The sequence below is a fragment of the Monodelphis domestica genome, chromosome 6 (assembly GCF_027887165.1).
Source record: "Monodelphis domestica isolate mMonDom1 chromosome 6, mMonDom1.pri, whole genome shotgun sequence".
In the NCBI taxonomy this organism is placed as follows: Eukaryota; Metazoa; Chordata; class Mammalia; order Didelphimorphia; family Didelphidae; genus Monodelphis; species Monodelphis domestica.
The window spans coordinates 34,220,830-34,243,607 of record NC_077232.1 but is presented as its reverse complement, the minus strand read 5'-3'; the positions used below and the strand labels follow the sequence as shown (position 1 = coordinate 34,243,607).

The window sequence follows — 22,778 nt, the reverse complement described above, 5'->3', positions numbered from 1 at the left end:
GATTGCAAACCTTTAGAAAATGATTATTAAAAATTGTATGGAGAATATTGTACACAGAAACAATGAAAATGCATGAAGATCATCCCTGAATGATTTAACTGTTATCAATAGAACTCCAAGAGACTCATGAGAAAGAAAAGGATATTCATTGTCATTCAAGTAACCTATGGAGTCTAAATGTAAATTGAAACATATTCTTTACTTTATTTCCCCAATGAATTAATTTTCTAGTGTAAGCAATATGTGTCTTGTTTCACGTGATGAACATGTGCATTATATGAAAATATATACAACCTATATCATATCACCTGTCTTCTTTGGTAGGGTGAAGGAGTAGGAGGGAGGGAGAAAATATAAATTGCAAAGTATAAGAAAACAAATAATTTTATTGACATTAAAATAATTAAAAACTGTATCATGTAAAACATTAACAATAAAAAATAAAATGAGAGAATTGAACTTCCTAGAGAAAGAAAGACATATACCATCCCTTCATATAGTTGTAATTCATTTACGTGGGCTGCTGTTGGTCAAGGGAGGAGGAAGGGAGTACTTGTGGGGAAAGTGGGGGAGACGAAGAGGAATAGTTTAATTAATGATCATAGGAATAAAGGACTTTATGATTATAAATTTAAATATCCATTAAGGATCTTGCTGGTCACTTAATTCCACCTTATGTTTTACTGATGGAAAAAATAAAGCTGAGAGGTAAAATGATTTTGTTTGTCCATAGTCTCACACAGCCAGTAAAAACCAGAAACAGGATTTGAATCCAGGTGTTAATGATTCCAAAGCTATCACTTCACTGCATTCCGACTCTGATTGCTTCAGACAGTTTAATCGACTCTTCAATATATTTTGGCCAAGACTGTCCACCTATCCAAATTCCCAACAAGGTTCAGACTGTTATTGTTACTCATTTCTATTTCTGTTCCAAGTTAAAGAGAAAATGTAGGGCATCGTTTAAAATGTTGAATGAAAATTCATAAGTTCAGAAAGCTATAACACTTGGAAGGGAAAAAAAAATACAACATGACAAGTTCATGGTGGCTTCTGTTAAGGTCCAGCTAAAATACTACCTTCTACAAGAAGTTTTCCCTAACTCTTCAATCCAGTACTTTCCCTCTTTTTAATTATTTCCTGCTTATTCTATATGTAGTTTGATTTGTATAAATTTGTTTTTAATGTTGTCTCCCCTATTAGATTGTAATCTCCTTAAGGGCAAAAATTGCCTTTTTCTTTTTTTTGTGTCACAAAAAGATCTGTCACAAAGGAGGCTCTTAATGTTTACTGAATGAATAATGAAATGAATTTAAAATATTGGTATATGTTTGGCTTGACAATGCTTAGAGCTTGCAATCCTTTTTTTCCGTTCCTCCTTTCTTCCATCCATCCTTCCCTTCCTTCCTTCCATCTTTTCTTTCTTCATTCTTACCTTCCTTCCTACCTTCTTTTCTTCCTACCTTTCTTCCTTTCCTACTTTCCTTCCTTTCCCACTTTCCTTCCTTTCCTACCTTCCTTTTTTCCTTTATCTCTTTCCTTGTTTTGCTCCTCCTCCCTCTCTCTTTTGCCTTTCTTTCTCCATCCCTGCTTTCTTTCCTTTCTTCCTCCTTTCTTTTTATTTAACTTTCATTTAGTTTAGGAGAGCATGTGGCAAAAAAAATATTAAAAAAAAACTTTTAAAAACAAAATGAATGGACTAGGACTATTATTTAGTTTTCTTCCAATTTTAGATCTTATGATTAAATTATTATTTCTCTCCTTAAAAAAAGAAGCATGTTTTTACAGGGATCAAAACTTTATCCCTATCCTCCCTTAAAATTATTGACAGGCAATTTTGAGGGATTTATAAGAAATAACACTATCCATATTCACAGGAAGAACTGTGGGAATAGAAACACAGAAGAAAAACAACTGCTTGATCACATGGGACAGTGAGGAGATGATGGGGATGTAGGTTCTAAACGATCATTGTAGTGCAAGTATCAATAATATATAAATAGGTCTTGATCAATGACACATGTAAAGCCCAGTGGAATTGTTCGCTGGCTATTGGAGTGGGCTGGGCATGGAGAGGAGGGAAAGAACATGAATCTTGTAATCATTAAAAATATTCTAAATTAATTAATTATTTTTTAATTAAAACAATAATTATTGTTAGAAAACAAATGAATCCTTATTTGTCTGGGTCTTTAACTAAAAGATTCACATAGATATGTAAAATCTAATGTGGAAACATAGACTCAGGCATTAATTCAGAGTCAAGTCTTATTTCCATAAGGCCTCTTCTTGAACATATAGATAGATTTGTAATCCTTCTACAATCTCAGATTAAGTATTCTAATCAACTCATTTTACAGATGAGGAAACTGATGTTCATGGAAGTTAAGTGGTTTGGTTGAGGACACATTAAGAGTATATATTGAGGTGGAATTGGAACTTAGGTCTTCTAAAAGAGTTCTTTCTGAGGCCTGGGTTGGACTATACCAGAGATCTGTAAGATGCAGAGATTTTTTAAGTCATTTAAATCATTATTTCATCAATATGGGTGCACTCTCTATGAGGGAGGGGACTCATCATCTAGGACCTATCCTATAATATGAGATAAGATAACAACTCTTTCCTATATGCTGACATAAATCCTCTCTACAATAGCTACCCAACAAATTGATGATTTTATGAAGATTAATTAAGGGAATACCAGAGCAACATTCCACATATTTATTTATTATTATTCTCTCTTTTTAGGTGACCAGCTCACTTCCATTTCTTGTCCAATATTTCTTTGAAGATTTCTTTTACATCTTATAGGATCAGTAAAATTTAAAATATTAAAATGATATCTCAGCAGATGATGTTTCTTGTTGGTTTTTGCTCATTTATTTTGTATTGCTTTGTTTTATTTTACATTAGACCTCATGGTATACTTGGTATATAAAACCCCATTTCAGCAACATGAGATCAAATATACTACTGACTAACAATGCAGCATGGGTCAATCATTCAACTTCCACCAGTTCCATTATTTACTTCATCTTCAAAATAAAGAAATTAATTTCAAAGAGACTTTAAAGTCATCTCTTTTGGTCTAAAAAAATAATTAAATAATCATCTTCCTTTTAAAATGTTTAAATGACTAAATTTTTATTTTATTATTTTATTTTTAGTCTGAATTAGTACTTATGGGGACTGAGAGATAGCACAAATTGGCCAGGATAACATATACTATCAATCAGAGATGAGATTTGAATCTGGGTCATCCTGATTCCAAAGTCAGTTCTCTACCACATTGTTTCCTACATCATTAAGCAAATACTAGATACATATAAAGTAAATATGAAATTCTTAATTTCAAGTGAGAAGGAAGAGGGAAGGAAAAATAATATGGAAAGACTTCAAGTAGAAGATCGAATTTGTGCTAAGGAGAACATAAAGGGTTTTAAGAGTTGAAGGAAAGGAAAGTTTTCATTTCTGGGAAAGGAGAACACTTTTGGCAAAAATGCAGTGGTTCAAGATACAATAGTGTGCTGTAGGAACAGCTGGCAGGCTACACCAGGGCTACAGAAAAGAATGCTTGAATGAGTATTATAATGCCATCTTCATAGATATCATGATTAAGGATGTTTTAGAGGTAGGAAGAAGACAAACTAAAAAAAAATGGGAAAATATGTCAGAGGAATTTTTTTTAGTCTAGCTAATATTTTCATTGAACTTGGAAGTTTTGTATGAGTGGTAAAATAATTTCAGGAAACATTGATGGGAAATAAACAGATTGGCAGACGCTGCTTGGGGAGATGGAAAGAAAAAGAAAGGTACAATGATTTGGGTATTAACATTATATCAGAGAAGTCTCCGGAAAAGTGTGGGGGGGGGATTTTGGGGGGGAGGTAGTGTAGGAAGTTGGACGACACTGAACAGGCTTGCTAGCATCTGGTGTACCGCATGCTAACCACAGGGGTTGTGTAAAAGAGGGAGAAATGATCCACATGGGATCCATGTGCTGACTTCCAGTTACTCCTTTCTTTTCTCTACCAACATTAAGCCTGAGAAATGTTGTACTGAAAAGGGAATTAGGGGAGTCGGTATCATATTCCCTGTGAAGTAGTGTAAGGCTCAGCAACCACTCCACTGGACCCAGGAATATGGATTCTTTTTTATCTTAGCAAGGTTGGTGACAGGCAGGAAAGATGTGCTGAAAAGTATGTCCTAATATTGGAGATTGTCAAGTAAAGTACCAATTTATTCATTCCCAGAGCAAAATGATTTTAAGAGGTGCTTATAAAATTCCTAACAGTGCATGGAATTGTGGATTGACAAAGACAAAGAGAATAGTTCCTGCCTTTAGAAACTTTATATTTTAAATGGCAGTCATATAATATTGTCATAGATAATTAAACATTAAGTGATATTCAATATAAAGTAAAAGCAAAGTAACTTATTTTAAGAGAGAGGAAGGATGAGGAGAAATAATGGAAATGTCTCAGGTAAGAAGGAGAATCCAATTTCAATAGAAAGATAGGGATTCTAAGAACCGAGGAGGAATATATGTTCTTGTAAGGCAGAACCACTTAAACAAAGGTGCATTGGTTGGAGATGGAATATTGTATTTGGGAAATAGTTTGTAGCATACATTGATGGGAGGATAAAGCATCTAAATCTCCACAATAGTGGTGAACAAACTCTGTATGTGGGTCAACATAGGCAAATGGATAGAAAATCAAGAAGGCACTGTCACATCCTCAGTTCTGTCGCCATCCTTGGCAGTTTTTTTGTAAGGGGCACAGACAGGATTTAACAGCCCTAGTCTAGGTTATCACAGTGCTGATGTAGAAAGTATCAATTAAATATAGGTTAGAAATACTTAATTCTTTAAAAATATATCATATTGAAAGCATTTTAATTTTTTCAAACAATATATTTATGTATCAGATAGTAAAAATCTTGGCATCTTCATTCAGGTTCAGAATAGTTAAACAACTTGCCCATGATCACATAGCTAGTTATTCTCTAAAGCAAAATTTGAATCCAGTTCAAATAGTATCTAGTATTTCACATTACCTTTCTAAATTACAACTTCCCATCACTGTTTTCCATTGTTTCAAACACACATTTCCTTTCAATTAATTCTGTAGAGCTCTTTTAAGATTCATATCAAACACAATCAAATGAGCTGATGCAATAAAGACTGTAAGTCTCTCTTGGCATTCTTCCCCCAATTTTCACACAGTGCTCTGTCAATTGCTACTCTCACCCAGAAGTCGCCTATTTCATAATTACATTTTCTGAGGAAGGCTAAAAATCCTAAGAGAGTACCTGGCTGCTTTTAAATGGGGGCTTTAGATGTGCAACGCCTTGCCCTTTATGTACCCTTGGACTGATTGCCCAAGTTGCAGATTGCTGAGTAGGATCCTAGGTATTCTGTCCTTGAAATTAAGTGTCAAGGAGTTCATTTGTGAAAATTAAAGGCAAGAGACACTGCTCCTAGCTAGAACCAAATAAAGCCAGATTCACACTTTCCAAAAATGATTTCTGAATGAATCAGAGAAACAAGTAGCACTCAGGAAGAGAACTTAAACTAGGATTGTGGGGTAGGAGAGAGAGATGGACAGATAGAAAGACAGAAAAACAGATAGAGAGAGACAGAGAGAGAATTATATCTTATATAGTTGATCAATTATGTAGAAGGTGTTACACTAGGAATATGGCAGAAATTTCCACATTTTGTATAGAGAGGGATCAGTCCATATAAAATATGACTCCTACTCTTACAGTTAGCATATAAATTTAATTACACACACATTCTGCAATGTAATACACTTAAATATACAATATCAAACAATTAACCATTAAGATAAATGAATATGCAAATAATAAAAAAATTAATATGGGAAGCTAAAATAATCTTAGATATAACATAGTCCAATTTCCTCATTTGATAAAGGACACAATTAAGCTATAGATCTAGGAGAAATGTCTTATCTAAGATCATACAGTTAATAGGAAATTTTGGGCTTAAATCTAGGTCCTTCCACTTTCAACCCAATCTTCATTCTATCATATCTCTTGATGTAATGGCAGAGATAATACTAGATTCCTACTCTCTTAACTTCCAGTTGAATCCTATTCCACCCCACCTCTTCAAACATCCAGGTCAGTGTCCATTCTACTATCCCTCACTACCCAACACATATGCTGTGCATATCCCTTAAAAGGAAGATCAGAGAGGAAGACTGTCCTGAGAAATTTGCATTTGATTGTCTTTGAAGGACAGGTAGGATAAAGTTAGGTCAAAGTATGAAAAATAATTATGATATATGGATGGGAGAGTGTCATACCTGTGATAGAAAATCCCTCCTGCCATAAAGGGACCAGATACATCCTATAGACCACTCACAAATATGGATCACTGATCTCTCTTGTCAACATGGAAATTGACACTCTCAAGTAGGACCTGAGGACTTCAGAAGCTGGCAAAGTCATAATGGATTGCAACAGGTCTTCTTATAAGCACTCAGATTTGCAAGGCTTTTGGTGAAAAGGGAATATCCCTCCATTTGTTTGGCATAATCAATTGACATTCACCTTTTAGATATGCAAGGAAACACATGCCCACAGGGAAAGGACTTTGAAACAAATGAGACAGAAATTGATTCCACAAAGCACTACCTCCCTGGGTGGTGCCAGGCAAATAAAGGGACTATGATTGTTTCCTGAGATGTGATGTTGGAGAGCTAAAAGGTAGAGAAAACTGCTTAAAAAGGCAAGACCAAGGGTCTGGAGCACATTTGGATTGACATTCTCATTGTGATTCCCATTCTGATTCTGATGGAGATTCCCATTGTGATTCCCATTCTGATTCAGATTTGGATTCTGACTGGTGTTGGTGACTTTTGATGAAGGTATTCTCTGACTTTGGTGACACTGAGCCATTCTTGCTCTGGTGACTCTTGCTAAAGAGACTTTCATGGACTTCTGCATGGAGATTGGAACCCTGTCAGTAGTGAGCTGGATTCCATCAAAATGGGATTTAGGGTAGTAGATTAGGCAACTCTTTACCTTTTTCCTACATTTCCCTCTCTTTACTATCTCTCCTCTGATGTAATAAAGCTACTAAAGCTACTAACAGCCTCATAATTTAATTTTAATTATTATATTTAAAATATAAATAATTTCTACCTAAAACACAGAGGACATAAAAAGAAGGCATCTGAATTCCAAGACAGGACATAGATCTTCTCTTATGATGATCCACTCCCTATTCAGGGAATTGTTTACAATCTCCTTAAATCTACTTTTACTTGGACTAAAATACTCTATAACAGTGTACTTTATCTCAAGCCCTTTCACAGCCTGTTACTCTTCCTTTGTTATTTATATTACCTCCTCTTTAAGTATTAGCTTTGGAACAGCTGGTCCCCAGAAAGATGTAAATGGAAGGTACATTTAAAAAAAAATTCTCTTTCCAACTTTCAGGGGTTTTGATCATTTCTATCCTATTTCAAAATTCTGCTCTTTTGCAACAAGATCCTATAGCTCCACCAAAGTGATTTTAAGTCAACATGGGACTGTTGATTTGTGGGGTGACATAACTGGGTTTCTATTTTTCACTTTCCCTCAGATCCTAGCAAATCAATTCCTATATAACTCCTCCCTCTCCTAGGATGTGGACAGGATGCTTCTGACTTACCTCAGGTATTACCATTGTGTCCTCAGGGAACGTTTTCCTGAATTGACCTTTCTAAGGTCTACCATCCTATGGAATACTTGAACTTTGCAAATTATGTGGAAGTGATTCTTTAACACTCCCCTAAAAATACCAGGGATGCAGCCTAGGCAGGAGCCATCTGAATTTGTGTTCAGTCATTGCACCTATGCCCCAGAGGGAGAGATGAGATTCTAGGTATGACATGTTCTTAGAATAATAGGAATATTGGTCTCTAAAATATACTACAATACATTGGGGAGAGGCAGTATTAGATTAGAAGCAAGTTTCATCCCTTTTAATGCACTAAATATACTGTCATGGGCCTGAATAGTGATGTCCAAATATATTTTATAGGTGTAAACAGTGTAGCTGATCTTTTCACTTGTACACATCACAACACAGTTTTGCAGAATGGGAAAACTGCAAAATATTAAAGTTGGAATGAACTTTAAAGCGTATCTGAATAAGAATTCCACCTACTTCATCAATAAAGATAGGTCCAAAAAAAAAAAAAGAAAAGAAATATAGGTGTACCTAGAAGAATGGTCTATTGGTAGCACCATAATGACTTTCGCAGAACCACTTATTTCTACTAAGGAAAATGGATACAGATAGGAAAAAGAACAATGGTAACTATAATCCAAATATCAGATACACATCTGTAGTCAATGGTTACCAGTAGTGTATTTTTTTCTTCCACTTAAAATTAAAGAGAGGGAGCTAGATAGAGAACACATTACCTCATAAAGTAGCTCATTATGAGCTCTAATTTCAGGAAGTTCTTTTCTTTTAATCTGCATTAAGCTTCAATTTACTTTGTTGCAACATTTACTTATTATTCTTGATTCTGCTCTGTGGGGTCAAAAAAGAGGAAAATGTCAATTCTCTATGGACAGAAGTTTTTATCCTCTTTCATACTGATCTATGACTTTTTTGTAAATCCCATGCAAGGTATTCTACTGAACTCATTAGATTCTTTTTTAAAATTTGTTTTCTGCTCTTGGGGTACCGATATCTCATTCTTTATTCTAGTTTCATAATCAACATAGCTCCTTTTCTCATCAAATTTATCCTACATATCCTTTAGATTTTATCACATACAAGTGACCTTTGTAAGTATAGTGTAGCCACGCTAAATCACATTCATCAAGACTCCTTGAGGTCATGGACCTTATTTTGATTCTGTATCTTCAAAGTTTGACACAGTGCCAGGAATATAGTAGGTGATGAATACATCTTTATTGACTGATTGACTTAGCCAGGAGATGACATTATTGTGGTAGAGGGAAGAAGAGAGTCTCTAGGTCCAAATAAATATTTTATAATTAACAAAGGGTGAGTAAGCTCCAATATTTTTATGTGAATTCTCCATATTTAAACTTCCAAACTTGCCTAGATAGGATGAACTCTGCTGTTCTATTATGATATTAATCAATTCCAGCATTTCTTGAATATGAGGCAAAGACTATACTCTCTTTCTCCCTTTCATTTTGATAAAATTTTATGACTTTACAGATGAATGTATATGAAACATCAATTTACCACGTTCTGACCTTTTCCCACTCTGCTATTTCTGAACAAAAATAATTTATGAGATTTGATTATTTCAAAGAGGGGTAAAAGCCATGAAAAATGTTGGAAGTCAGATTGGTTCCAATTATTCACAGAGAAGAAAACTAATAGTACAAATGCAACAGAAAAAGTGAAAGGGGGTCAGAATTAAATAGAAATGAAAAACGACTGGATGCCCCTTTCAGCCTCTGCCGGGTCTTTCTTAATTCATTCCCTGAGACAGAAGCATGAAAAAGAACTCTTTCATTCTCTTGATTGTCTAAATCCACTTAAAGAAATTTGAATTCTCTGCTCCAGAAGTCATTTATTGCCAAATGCAAATTTTTTACTGTTTATCCATAGAAATCACTCCCACCATCAGTGGCTGGATATTAGGAGACACCCATATCTCACTTTCTTTTCCAATTCTTAGTGATGATGTAATTATTTTAGGTTTCTCTCTCCAAATGAATGATCACTTGAATATAAATTGTGAATCTTGAAATGCCTATGAAACAGGAATTTTAGACTTTTCTAAATAAGTAGCCAAAAATAGAGCACTGCATGCCATATTGGTCTGAATGTGGGCAGCATCTCCAATGTAAAATTTTGCCCCTCAAATGAAATTCAATGAAAAGTACATATGAATAGTGACTGCATCTGTGATTTCACCAGCATAAGGAAGTCCTGGAAAAGGAATCTCTTTCTATAATGCAGATTGGTGTTTTCTCTTCCTAGAGCATGGAGAAGCTAAGTAAATTGCTTAGGTTAACATAGCCATTGTATGTCAGAAGCTGGACTGAAACCCAGGTTTTTCTGGTTTAGAAGATGGCTTTCAATGTACTATGATGTGTTCTATTTCTTTATCTATCTCTATGTATGTGAGATACACATATATGTGTATGTGTATATACATATATCTGAGTATACACATATATACTTACATAGATACTGAGACCAAGAGAGAGGATTAAAACTCAGATCTGGAATCAGGAAGACCTGAGTTCAGATTTGGCTTGTGATACTAACTTGGGGCTATGGACAAGTCACTTAACCCTTTTTGCTTCAAAGTTTCCTCATATGTAAAATAATTTGGAAAAGGAAATGGCAAGCTAATAGAGTGTTTTGGCTAAGAAAATCATAATGGAATCTCAAAGAGTCAATTATAACTGAAATGACTGAATGATGACAATATAAGTATATAGATGGATATATATATGTTTGTGTGTGTCTATATAGTCATAATTGTATGAATATGTATAGAGATATATTTATTTAAAGATAGATACTTGGTTTTAGTTATATCACCATCATACATTCACACAAACATATACTTTCTTCACTGTATTTCCTTTTCCCAAAATGGCCTCTTTACCCCTCATCTCCCTCTCTATTTAGAGTCTATTGACATCTATCCTGAAAGGTTTAACACAGTTATTGCCCCCTTCCTGTAAATTTCTTTTTTCCTTTCTTGCTCCCTCCAGTTGGACATGATCCACCAATTCCTTACATTTTCACATTACTCCTATGTAATTTTATTTCTATTTGCTGTTGTCCTCATTATTGTATTTAGTTCCTAATCTATGAGCCTTCTATAGAGAAAATTCCTTTTCTAAGCTGCCCTTCAATTGCTCTTTCAGAGAGTTGTCTGTGGATTTGATAGAATAAATGACTTGTCCAGAGTCACAATGTATGTTTATTAAATGAGATAACCTAGGTCTTCCTGACTCTAAGGCCAGTTCTAGAGGCACTATTCCATTCTTCTTCTCATATGTGCTTATATTCTAATTTGACAATGGTATTCATTAGTAATATTATCAAAGGAAAAGCCTAGAAACCCAATGGATGATACCAGATGATTGGGGAAGGAGATAGTTTTATGAATGTCATGGCTCTAAGATATGATGGATTTAAAAATTTCCAAAGAACATGGGATGACATTTGTAATAGTGCAGAGTTAGAGGGGGAAAAAGATACATACTGACTATAATCCTGTAAATGATAGCACTGAGAGTTTGATATATTATAATGAGCAATAGTATAATAATTGGAATGATTATGAAGCACACCATCTTCTCAAAAGGACAATGAGGGGATCAAATCTTGTCTCCAAGGTTTACTAACTTCATGATTCTGGGTAAATCACTTAACCTCAATTGCCTAGCTCTTGTCATTCTTCTAACTTAGAACTGATACTAGGACAGAAGGTAAGAGTTAAAAAATTGGGAAATAGGAGACTGTGGAAATAGAATGAGATATATGTTGCCAAATATGATTTGTGTGAATTTAGGTGTATTTCTTTGTTATCAGGGAAGCCATAATGATATGGAGCTTGGGGGAAATAAATAAAATAAATGAGTATTAAAAATTGTATCAACAGAAGCTACATGCTTTTATTAAAATAAAACATACCTTAATAAATCATTCAATTTATATTTATCAATCATCTATTCTATCTGTTTGACATGGAGTATTAAAAAATAAAACAAGACCTGCTATCAAGGAGCTTGAATTTTTTTGATAGAGATATTGATTGCAAATATTCATGTATTAACTGAATAATTAGAATTATTGGTGAAAGTGTTAGAAATTGAATTAGGGTGTTATTTTGATTTTAAGTATTATTTGGGAATATCAAGCACATATATGAACAAAAATACAAAGTAAATATAAGATAATTTTTGAGACAGCAGCTGTGAAACCAGCAAAGGATGCATGTAAAAGGTGACATGTGCTAAGTTTAAAGAAAATCTAAAAAATTCTATGATGCTGGAGTGAGGAAGAAGAGCAAAGACAATGAGATGTTACATTGAGAGTTGTGTGTGAAGCACAAAAAGCCCAATTCCACTGAACAATAGAATGTCCCAAAGGGTGTAATATACATTAAGTCTGAATTGGCTTGATGGGGTCCAATACAGGAATCTATATTTGCTCCTACATACAAGAAGGAGGCACTGGACATTTATGAAGAGGATACTAACTTGGTCAGGGCTATTTGTTAGAGATATCAACTCAGAAACTGTGTAAAAGATGTATTGAGAAAGGCTTGAAGCCGAGTGCTTCATCAGGAACAAATGGGCAAGGTCAGTGATGGCAAACCTTTTAGAGATGGAGTGGCAAGCCCTGCTCCCATTCCTCTCCACCCAGACCAAGCACTGTGCCCACCTGCCCCCAGAGACCTTGTGCCATGCTCCCCACAATTACCAGGTGTACCCTGTCTGCCTTACTTCATACAGAGGAGGGAGAAAGCACTCCCATTGGGCTGCTGTGCAGAGAAGTAGGTGAAGTGAGGAATGTCCTCAGCTAGTGTAGAGAAGGGGAGAGGAGCAGCTCTGCCCGAGTCCCTCTTCCTTTCTAGTAACAACCTTGGGTGAGGAGGGTGTCCATGTGACAACAGAGAGCACTCTATGTGCCATAAGGTTCACCATCACTGAACTAGGTGATAGAATATGAAGGTTTTAATAAGGACTTACTATTACTGCAGTAGGATCAGGGGACTTAAACACTAAAAGAAACCCCAGAATCTTTGCCCTCAAGGAACTTATATTCACTTGGGGGGAGAAGACAGAAAAGAATAAAGCTGTACTGTTACTGATTGAGGACTTTAGTTTATTAGAGAAAGTGAACATAAAAATTATAAGGAATGGGAAAGTGTGAAAAAATACCACCAAAGCACAGAAACAAGTAGCCCTTGGAAGGAAACGATTATCTTATAGGTGCTTAGTATGATCCAGGGAAGGACTAATTGTGGCCAAAGTGTGGATCATAAATTCCACATTTTTGGAGCCAGGAAAATGTCTTAACTCATTTGGAATAGGGTAGAATAATGATAATGTGCAATCTGGATGGTCTGATGCAGGATGACTTCTTAGGGGCAAGAGAGAAAGCAGAGTATAAATGGGATCCACTCAGAAGCATCCCCCAAATTAATTGGTCCCAAATATAGCACTGCTTTTATAATAGGAAATTATAATAGATCAAATTCTAGATGCTTACCCAGGGACTGGGGAGAATGGGCAAAGATTTCAAAGAAAAATTTCACACTGAAAGTAAAAAGAAGGAATGTGTCCATCACCCCCAGGTACTCTGGGTTATTTCAAGGATTCTTCTAAATTGCCTTGCTCATAGTCTGGACACACATAGACTGAGAGTTCAAGGCACTGAGATGAGAAGCCAATGACCCTGTCTAGAATTTCAAGAAAAAGACAGAGAAAAGGGAACAGTTTATTGAAGTAGGACATTCTGATTTAATTAGTTTTAATGCCTAGCTTAGAAGCAGATTGTCAGCTCTTGACACTGGGAAGACAGAAACATTATGGTGGCAGAGGGATAACTGGGGAGAAAGATGATGACGTGGCTATCTTGGCCATTCTCAATTCCATCAAGTGCAGGTGGCAGCTAATCTGAAAGTATGAGAGCTGGACAAGAAGACTTTTTAGTTCCTGCCTCAAGAGTTGGTCCCATAATGATCATGTGCACAAAAAAACCCGGGTCTCCTATATAATGTCTTTCCCAGCTGTTTTGACAATCATTAACTTTGGCAATACTGCTCAATAAATGACAATCTGTCAGCGGATGATTCAGACATAAAGCCCACTCTGGAGACAAGCAGTACTCTGTCTTGTGGCTGGGCTCTCAACAGAACAGAGGTCACCCTCTCCAATCATTCTAAGAACAAAGACCTTGGAAAGCCAGGCCACATTGCTATCTTGAGAGCAATTTCCTTGGAAATCCACCTCTGCTTCCCAGTCCTAATCCAGAAAAAAAATCAAAGGTAATTCTGTACTAGGCCACTTCTTTTCATCCAAAGTAGTGAAGTATAAGCCTGAAATGATTCCCACTAAGTCATCAGCTAAGCATCAAAGAAAAAAAAAAGCTCAAAAATGTTTTGATTTTCATAATATGCCAGATATATAAATATATATTTTATGATTATATGTATACAAACAATATCATATTACCTGCTGTCTTGGGAAGGAGGAGGGATGGGAATGATAGAGAGAACATAGATCTTAAAATGTCAGACCACAATTATTAAAAACTGTATTGACATGTGTTTTTAAAAAAGTAAAAATAATAAAAACTAAAAACTGAGACTGATGAGGCTCTCTATTTAAGGATTCTTTGTTGTTTCTGCAATATACATACATATACATACAGTTTATATACATACCTGTATATACTCTATATTTTTTTATAGAGTACTGGATCCATTGGAGGAGAGGGAAAATAATTCTAGTATTTTTGCCAAGAAAACCCTTTGGATAGCTATAGTCTACTGGGTCATGAAGAGTTGGACATGACTGAATAATAACACATTTTATGCAAATATACACATACATATACATATATGTGTATAATATATAAATTATGTATAAGTATGATATAATATGTCTATATATCTATATAAACATATTAGTATATACAGGCACAAATCCTCAGCTCTACAAAATATCACTATCATTTAATTACTTTACATAGAGTCAAGGATTAGCTCTATATTTTCCCTGATCTTGATAAAAGGGTGAAAGAGATTTCCTCTGGGGTATAAGCCTGGTGGTTATACCTCCCTTGGGGTCTCAGATTCCTTAGCTGCAAAATGAATAAGTTGTACTTGATATCTAGTAAAGTCCCTTTCAATTATTTTATGGTTCACTGACTACATATTTGGATCTTTCCTGTATGGAGACAGGTCACATTCCATTGAATAATTCCCCATCTCCTCCACAAGACTCTTCAGTGTAATCAATACAATTTCATCTGCTGATAGGACTATCTGGAAGACCCCATCCACTGGGAATCCCTATTGAAACTGGACTGGGTTTTACATCTTCTTTTTCATAGAGATGACTATTGTTGAAAATACACTTAGCTATTTTTCCCTTTCCTGATGGTTATAATCTGATCGCTGAATATAGTAATTTTCATTTTTAGTTACCCCAAGTAATTTTTGATGATCTTGCCATATGGATGGAAAATATATTTTTTGCAAAAGAACTTGTAAGTTCATGCTTTGTTTGATGGAATAGATTCTTTTTATAATCAGCAAAACAAAAATCAATATAATAGAATCTTATTTTTAACATTCCATTAAATTTCAAATGGTAATGATGTGATCGATCCATTGTTGATCCATGAAGTTAAGATTAAAGCCAACTGAGAAGCAAATAATGTTTCAAATAAAAGGATATGTATTTAAAGCTAAAGGCAAAAGAAAATCTCTATGGCTTCTTGATTATGGAAATGCTTTATCATTTTCCATCACTTCATCTTCATGCTTTAATTATGAACCCATACCCAATTTTTCCTATATATAGTTTGTATGTACCTGTTTTTTTTGCATGCTTTCTCCCTCACTAAACTGAGAGCTCTCAGATCCATATCTATCTTTCTCTATCTAGATAAACTGATAGAAAGATCGACAGATTCATAGAATTGATTTCAAGATTTAAAAATAATGCAAACAGACAGGAAGCAAGGAGATCAATTAAAAGGCTGGTAGAAGGTGAAGAAAGAATAAATGTTGGTGTGGGTCTCCTGAATGAAGAAAAGAGGAAATTATAGAAGAGAAACTGAGGAGGTAAAATTGATAAAGCTTGGGAAGGAACTAATTGGGATGGGGTAGGGAAGAGTCTCGAATGACTTCAAGGTTGTAAACCTAGGAAATTGGAAGATGGTACTCTCCAAAAGAATAACTGAAACCCTTTGAGAATATTTCTATTCAATGAGAAATCAATTAATCAATGCTCAAATAATTTAGTAAGCATTCTGTTATTCAATAAAGTACAAAGATAGAAAATAATAAGATCATTTTATACATGATGAATTTGAGATTCTTATAGGATATCCAGGTGGAGATGTCCAGCATGCAGAACTGGACTCAGGGGAAAGATGGAGCCTAACTATGTATATCTGGGAATCATGTGTAAAGATGATAATTGGACCCATGGGAGCTGAACCTATAAATATTACATAAAATGCACAAATACTAAATAATAACCAACCTGTCAGTAAAAATCACCTCTGTCATTTGTACATGGAAAATGTTAAAATGGTTTATTATGTTTCTGTTCTAACTCTCAGGGGTTAGGCAAAGAGAAGAAGGAACAGGATGGTGTGGGGAGAGGGAAACAACCAACTTAACTACAAATTAGCCCAAAATAGCTTGGGTGGGTGTTTGCTTTTCATATGGGCAAATTTAATTAGCATGGTGGGTGGCTAGGAATTGAAGTTGCCCTCCTCCTCAGTGCTAGGGGAAGTCAGCCAAAACTACATGTTGCATCTACTTTACCCTTCCTCCTAAATTCTATTAAATATGAAATAATATATGATCTCAGTTTCCTCTGTCAGGAAAACCCTGAATCAGTGGAGAGAATCAAATTCAATTGGAAGAAAATTGGGCAAGGTAGCTCCTCAAGTATGAAATCTACTGTGAGCAAACAAGATCACCTGCTGGTACATGGGAGGGCAAAGGGCTTACAACTTTTTCCAATTATATTAAGGGATGGGATTTGTTGATGAAATTCATAGGGACACACACATGCCTGTGTGCATGCACACACATACTCCTCATGGAGTTTTAGAAAATAAACTTTCAAATGGGGAGGCGATTTTTTTCCAGAATAAACATGAGGTTAGTCTTTTTAGGAGAAAGTTGTCTCCCTGCCACCTCCTCCTCTCTTTCAAAGCACAACAATCAGTATCCTTGTGTTTTTAAAACAACTATCCATGGGATCAAAGAAGTAGAAATCTGGAGTTGGAAGAGTGATCAGAAGACATCTAGGTCTTTTTACAAAGGGGAAAATTGAGGTCTAAGGGGTTTTAAGTGACTTGTTCACAGTCAAATAGTTAATAAGCATCAAAGTTAGAGTTTGAAGTCAGTTCCTTGGACTGCAGAGCCAGCATACTTTCTAGGGTAACACATTGTTTCTGTTCTTTTTTCCATTTAATATTAAACATTGCCAAGGATTTCTCATTACCAATGCACATTGCCATGGATTGGGCTTTTTAATCCATGTCACTAGTTGAAGCTTGAAATAGAGAAAATCTGAAATGCAATTAAATACAGTAAGCACCTCTGGGCTATTCAAAAATGTGATATTCAGTCTTCTTAGACTCTGGACTTGATACTGACATTGGCAATCTTGAGAGGTCAACTATGGAACAGATGGCACATTTCTAACTTCTCCCCACAAAACATAAGATGCATTCAAAAATATAGGACACGTTCAGCATCTAAAAGCAGTGTTGTAGAGTAGAAATAAACACAAACAAAACAGCAACAATTGGTGTCAAAACATGCAGTTATAACTCTGTCTTGACAATTGCTGTGATCTTAGTCAAATCATAACCCTTCGCAGGACCTCAGTATCTGACCTCTTAAGAATAGCAAATCCTTGGAGAACTATGTGGCACTGAAGAATCAGGAAACCTCATCTTCTGAGCTCAAATCTGGCCTCAGACACTTCCTGCCTGTGTGATCCTCAGCAAGTCACTTAACCCTGTTTGCCTCAATGTCTTCATCGGTAAAATGAGCTGGAGAAGAAAATGGCAAGCCAACTCTAGAATCTTTGGCAAGAAAATCCCTAATGGAGTCTCAGAGAGTCAGACACATAAACAATTGAACAATAGCAACAAAATAGACTGAAAAGTAATTATGAATGAAATGCACTCTTTTTCTTAATAAATTAGTTGAACTACCATAATAATATCAAAAGTCCCTCATAGGTCTACAACCAGCTATTCTACTTTAACTTTCCAAAGAGCAGATGATATAAGCAGCAGAAAGAGTTTGGGGATGGCAAGGTGGCTCAGTGGATAGAAAGCCAGGTCAGGAGATGGGAAGTCCTGAGGTTCAGATCTGGCTTTAGACATTTCTTATATGCATGACCTTGGTTAAGTCACTTGATCCCAATTGCCTAGCCATTACTACTGTTCTGCTTTGAAACAAATACTTAATAATATTCTAAAGGAGAAGGTAAGAATTTTCAAAAGTAAAAGAAAGAAGGAACTGAGCATATGGAATAACAGAGATGGAGTTAAAATCTCAGTTCTGTCATTAACTATCTGTGTGATCTTAATCAAGTCACTGAAACTCTCTGTACCTCAGCTTCATTATTTATAAACTTAAGGAGGTGGAAGAGATAAAAATCTAAGTTCCTTTCCTCTTTTAAATTATATTCCATGGCTAATATAGGTACAAGCCTTTGTTTCATATTTATCAGTATGTATTTGTTCACAAGAGAGTTCCATACTTGCACATCTGATGCAAAAACCCTCTGTGCTTTTTACCAGAGATGTCTTTATTTCCCTACAAGAGTATTCCTATAAGAAATGCCACATTTGACATATATTCCTTAACTCAATAAAGTTTGGACTAATTTTGGCCCTCAAAATTTTACTTGCTGACATCAGTTTTTGTTTCTAGAAAATATCTAAGAGCTCTTTTGATACAATTTCAAACCCTGGGTGGGATTTCCTTTATTATATGCTTGAGGAGTTATGATCCAGAGAGTAGTTAGGACTGGTAGGAAACAGGTTTTCACTGTTTAGTAATTCTAAAATGAAAAAATCATTTATGTTGAAAATTCATGCCTCCTTTCATTTTCATCTTCTTATTGCTTACAATTTTATCAGCCAAGCCAGTATTTATGAATTGAGGTAAAGTGCTAAGCAATGGGAATATGAGGACAAGAAAGAAGAGAAGGAGAAGGAGGAAGAGGAGAGAGAAGAAGAGGAAGAAGAAAAAGATGAGGAAGAAGAGGAAAAAGAAGAAGAAGAATGGGAAGAGGAAGAGGAAGAAGAGAAGATAAAGAGGAAGAGGAAGAAGAAAAAGAAGAAGAAGAAGAAGAGGAAGAGGAAGAAGAAGAAATCTATGCTACCTTTTGGTCACACATCATCTCAACTGCTAATCTTACTGTGGCTTGATGCTTATATTCATAATGAAAGGAAATATCAAATTTTGGGTAGACATAAGCAAAAATAAATGTGTATTTTCCTTCTCTTGTTCCAGTTCACAGACTAGTTGAAATCAAAACATGCTTCCTTTAGGCATTTTTCCCCTTAGCATCCAAATTAAGAAGCCCTGGCTTAGATCATCCCTAAATTTCTTTCAGCAATGTGATTCTGTGACATTTACAGCTTCAGTCTTATATGTTTAGTTGTGAGGATCAACTGAGATCATATTTAGAAATGCAGTGTGAACAACAGAAAATGCTAAATCAAGGCAAGTCACCTTGTTATCTTATGAGGATGATGCAGAAATGTGTTCCAGGAGGTTCATGTTTGACATCTGCTTGTATATGCTTTTTTTTTTTTTCAAGTAGATAATGAAAGCACTTTTGGGGAATGATAGGCATGAATACTTGGTCAAGAATATAATGCAATAGATGACCTCAACTACCTTCCAGCTCTTTCTTCAATCAAACTCTTAAATTTCTTAATTGTTTTAAATAAATATACATACATATATTTATGGATACATCAGTGAAAACATACACATATGAATACATGAAATACAAGCACATATATACACACAAATATAAATATTTTCTCTTTGTCTTTTTCCATCCTTCCTTCCTTCCTTCCTTCCTTCCTTCCTTCGTTCCTTCCTTCCTTCCTTCCTTCCTTTCTTCCTTCCTTCCTTCCTTCCTTCCTTCTTCCTTCCTTCCTTCCTCTCTCTCTCTCTATCTCTCTGTGTGTCTGTTTTTCTATCTTTTTCTCTAAGTCTTTCTGTCCCTGTCTCTATGTCCTTCATCCTATACCTGTGATTTTATAGGTATGGGCAACTCAGTGTGAAAACTCCTTCCACAGATGCAAATAAGCAACACATGTTTCTTTTTCAGTCTCTTGGAAACCCCAGGCAGTACACATGACAATTTTAGATTTATCTGAGACACAGAGAGTAAAATATTTTGCCAGTCTTGTGAGAAGAAGACCTTGAATCCAGATATTCCTGATAAGGCTAGTTCTCTACTTATCATGTGACTTTGCTTCAGGGATAATAATATGAAGAATACTTCAAAAGATTGTTAAAGGTTCAAGTAATAACTAGCAAAGGATTATAAGAATAAAGCTGATAGTCATCTTAGATGCAGTCTAGTTAAACCTATTCATTAAATGAATGAGGAAACTAAAGTTCACAGATGCAGAATGAATTTCCCAAAGTTACACATTTAGCAAGTATCAGAGGCATGATTTGAACCCAAACCCTCTGACTTCTGACAGTGTGTCTCCCACTTCACCATGCTACTCCTTCCATCTTGGAGCTAATATACATAAAACAATTTGTAAAACTTGGAATTCAGTATTGATGTTGATTATTATTACAATCATCAAATAATTTGCCAGAAAATAGTGTCTTAAATGTTTCCAAGAAAAGGACATAATCAAAGGCAGAGAAGAAAGAACACATTAATATCCTTCCTATTTTATCCCTTCTCTAAGAAAGCTTCAAAGTTTAGCATTTTGACAAAAATCTTGACACTTTTTTTGGTTCCTTCTTGTGAAATCTATTTTGAACTTAGGAGTGAAAAAGACAGACAAAGTGTAAAAACTCCTGAATTATTGGTGGATAGCTGACCATATGAAGGAAAAGCAACCTAAAAGCATTAAAAGTTGACTTCTAGAAGCAAATGATGGACTTTTAAGCTTTATCTTTAGATCTCTTTCTTCCAATTATCCTAATAATGGAGACAAACCTAACACTTCTATTGGACAGCATTTATTAACTAAGCGAGTAAAGCTCGGGAAGAATTCAGTTTATTGTATCAAAAATAATCTATACACATGCTCACACAGGTGGGCACAAACACAGACATACCCACTGACTTGCAGAGAATAAATCAAGTCTCCCTCAATAAGCATTAAAATTTCTAGCGCCATGGTGGAGAGCATTAAAGAATTGACTGAAATGGATGTGGACTGCCTCCTTCTCTGAGTCATCAGGTTTTAAATAGAAATGAGATAGTAAATTTCTGCCAGCATCACACTGTGTGTCTTCTCTGATTCACTACTCTCATTCATCTTGCAGCTCTCTAATTTGTAAAGATGCAGGCAACGTATAAATATTCATGGCAGGTCTGGAAATAGACTGCATCACACTCAGTCTTTCGTTCAGAATGGGCAGAGCATCAAATGGGGTTGAAGACAAGTTTCAAAAATGATCCAGTTGTCTTATCATGGGGATGGAGGAGAGAAATGAATGTGTTGGAGAAGGCTTCAGTGACTGGACCTCAAGGAAACAAAGAGCAAGTATGATCCTTGTGGCTTAGTCTGGGTTCAGGTTTGTGTAGTCAGGTATTGTTTTAAGCCCTTTTTAGGATATCTAAATAGAATAGATAAAGCCTACTTCCTGAGTTTAGGTAATTGAACAGTTAAATTTCCTGTGATCAGTAGGGTTCATTCAACAGTATTTTGCTTAGTGTTTACAGTGGCTTGGATGAAGTGATGTTATCAACAAATTTTCAAATGATATAAAGTTGGGCAGGTTTGCTATCAAGATGAATGACACAGAACCTTCAAAAATTCAGAAAGGATAAAGGATTGGGCTGAATCCAATGAGATGAAAACCAGTAAAGATAAATGTGAAGTTATATGACTAGGTAAAAAAAAAAACAAAAAAAGAAAAAAAAACCTATATTCATGGGATGGAGAAGCTTGGCTAGATAGCAATTTCTCTGAAAAGGAAGAATTCTGTAGGTTTTAACAAGTACCTTAAGATGAAAATGAGTCTGTACTATGGGTGATAACCTTAAAATTTCATATAATCTTGGACTATATTCAAAATGAAATAGATTTCAGGAATAAGGATATAATAATCTATCAGTATTCTGCCCATGTCATATGGCATGTATAATAGTGTTTAATTCTTGGTGTTACATTTTAAGAGGACAATAATATGTCATGGTGCACTTAGAGGAAAGGAACCAGCAGAGTGATGGGCCTTGAGATCATGTTTTATAAGAACTGGTAGAAGTAAATTGGAATGTTTAGCGAAGAGTAGAAAAAACACAGAATGAAGGCATGACATAGTACCAGTTGTCATTTATTTGAAGATTTACTATATGCATTTTTAGCTTTGTAAATTTTTTCCTTAAAAGGTCCAAACCAAAAATATTAAATAAAAACCACAAAGGAATCTTTAAAGCATTTATTTTACATGACACTTTTAAATTAAGAAATGATGTACAGGAAAATATATAGAACCAGGGTTAGAACTGTCTATTCATATATTGTACTGCTTTGGGAGAAAAATAGTTATGTCTTGTTGATGATCTTCAGGCAGGATAATAGGATACCCAATTGTTGAATGAGGAGTCTCTTTTTTCAATTAAAGGTTGGACTAGACATCTGCTCAGGTCTTTTCCACTTAGGTCTTAGAAAATATGTACAATCTCTGTTTTCCTCTGAAGCACCCCCAAAGTTCTTCTACAAAACATCCAGTAAGTAGTCATTAAGTCTTTTCTCAAAGACATTCAGTGAGAATTCACTACCTCCTGAGAGAGCCCATTCAGTTTCTGAA

The 22,778-nt window shown here is 35.2% G+C and overlaps 1 protein-coding gene across 8 annotated transcripts in view; it reads right to left on the bottom strand.

The window, feature by feature from the left end:
* Window positions 1–22,778, bottom strand: part of LRRC4C (leucine rich repeat containing 4C) — a 1,396,296-nt gene that overhangs the window by 1,173,760 nt on the left and 199,758 nt on the right. The gene's annotated exons all lie outside the window — the stretch shown is intronic.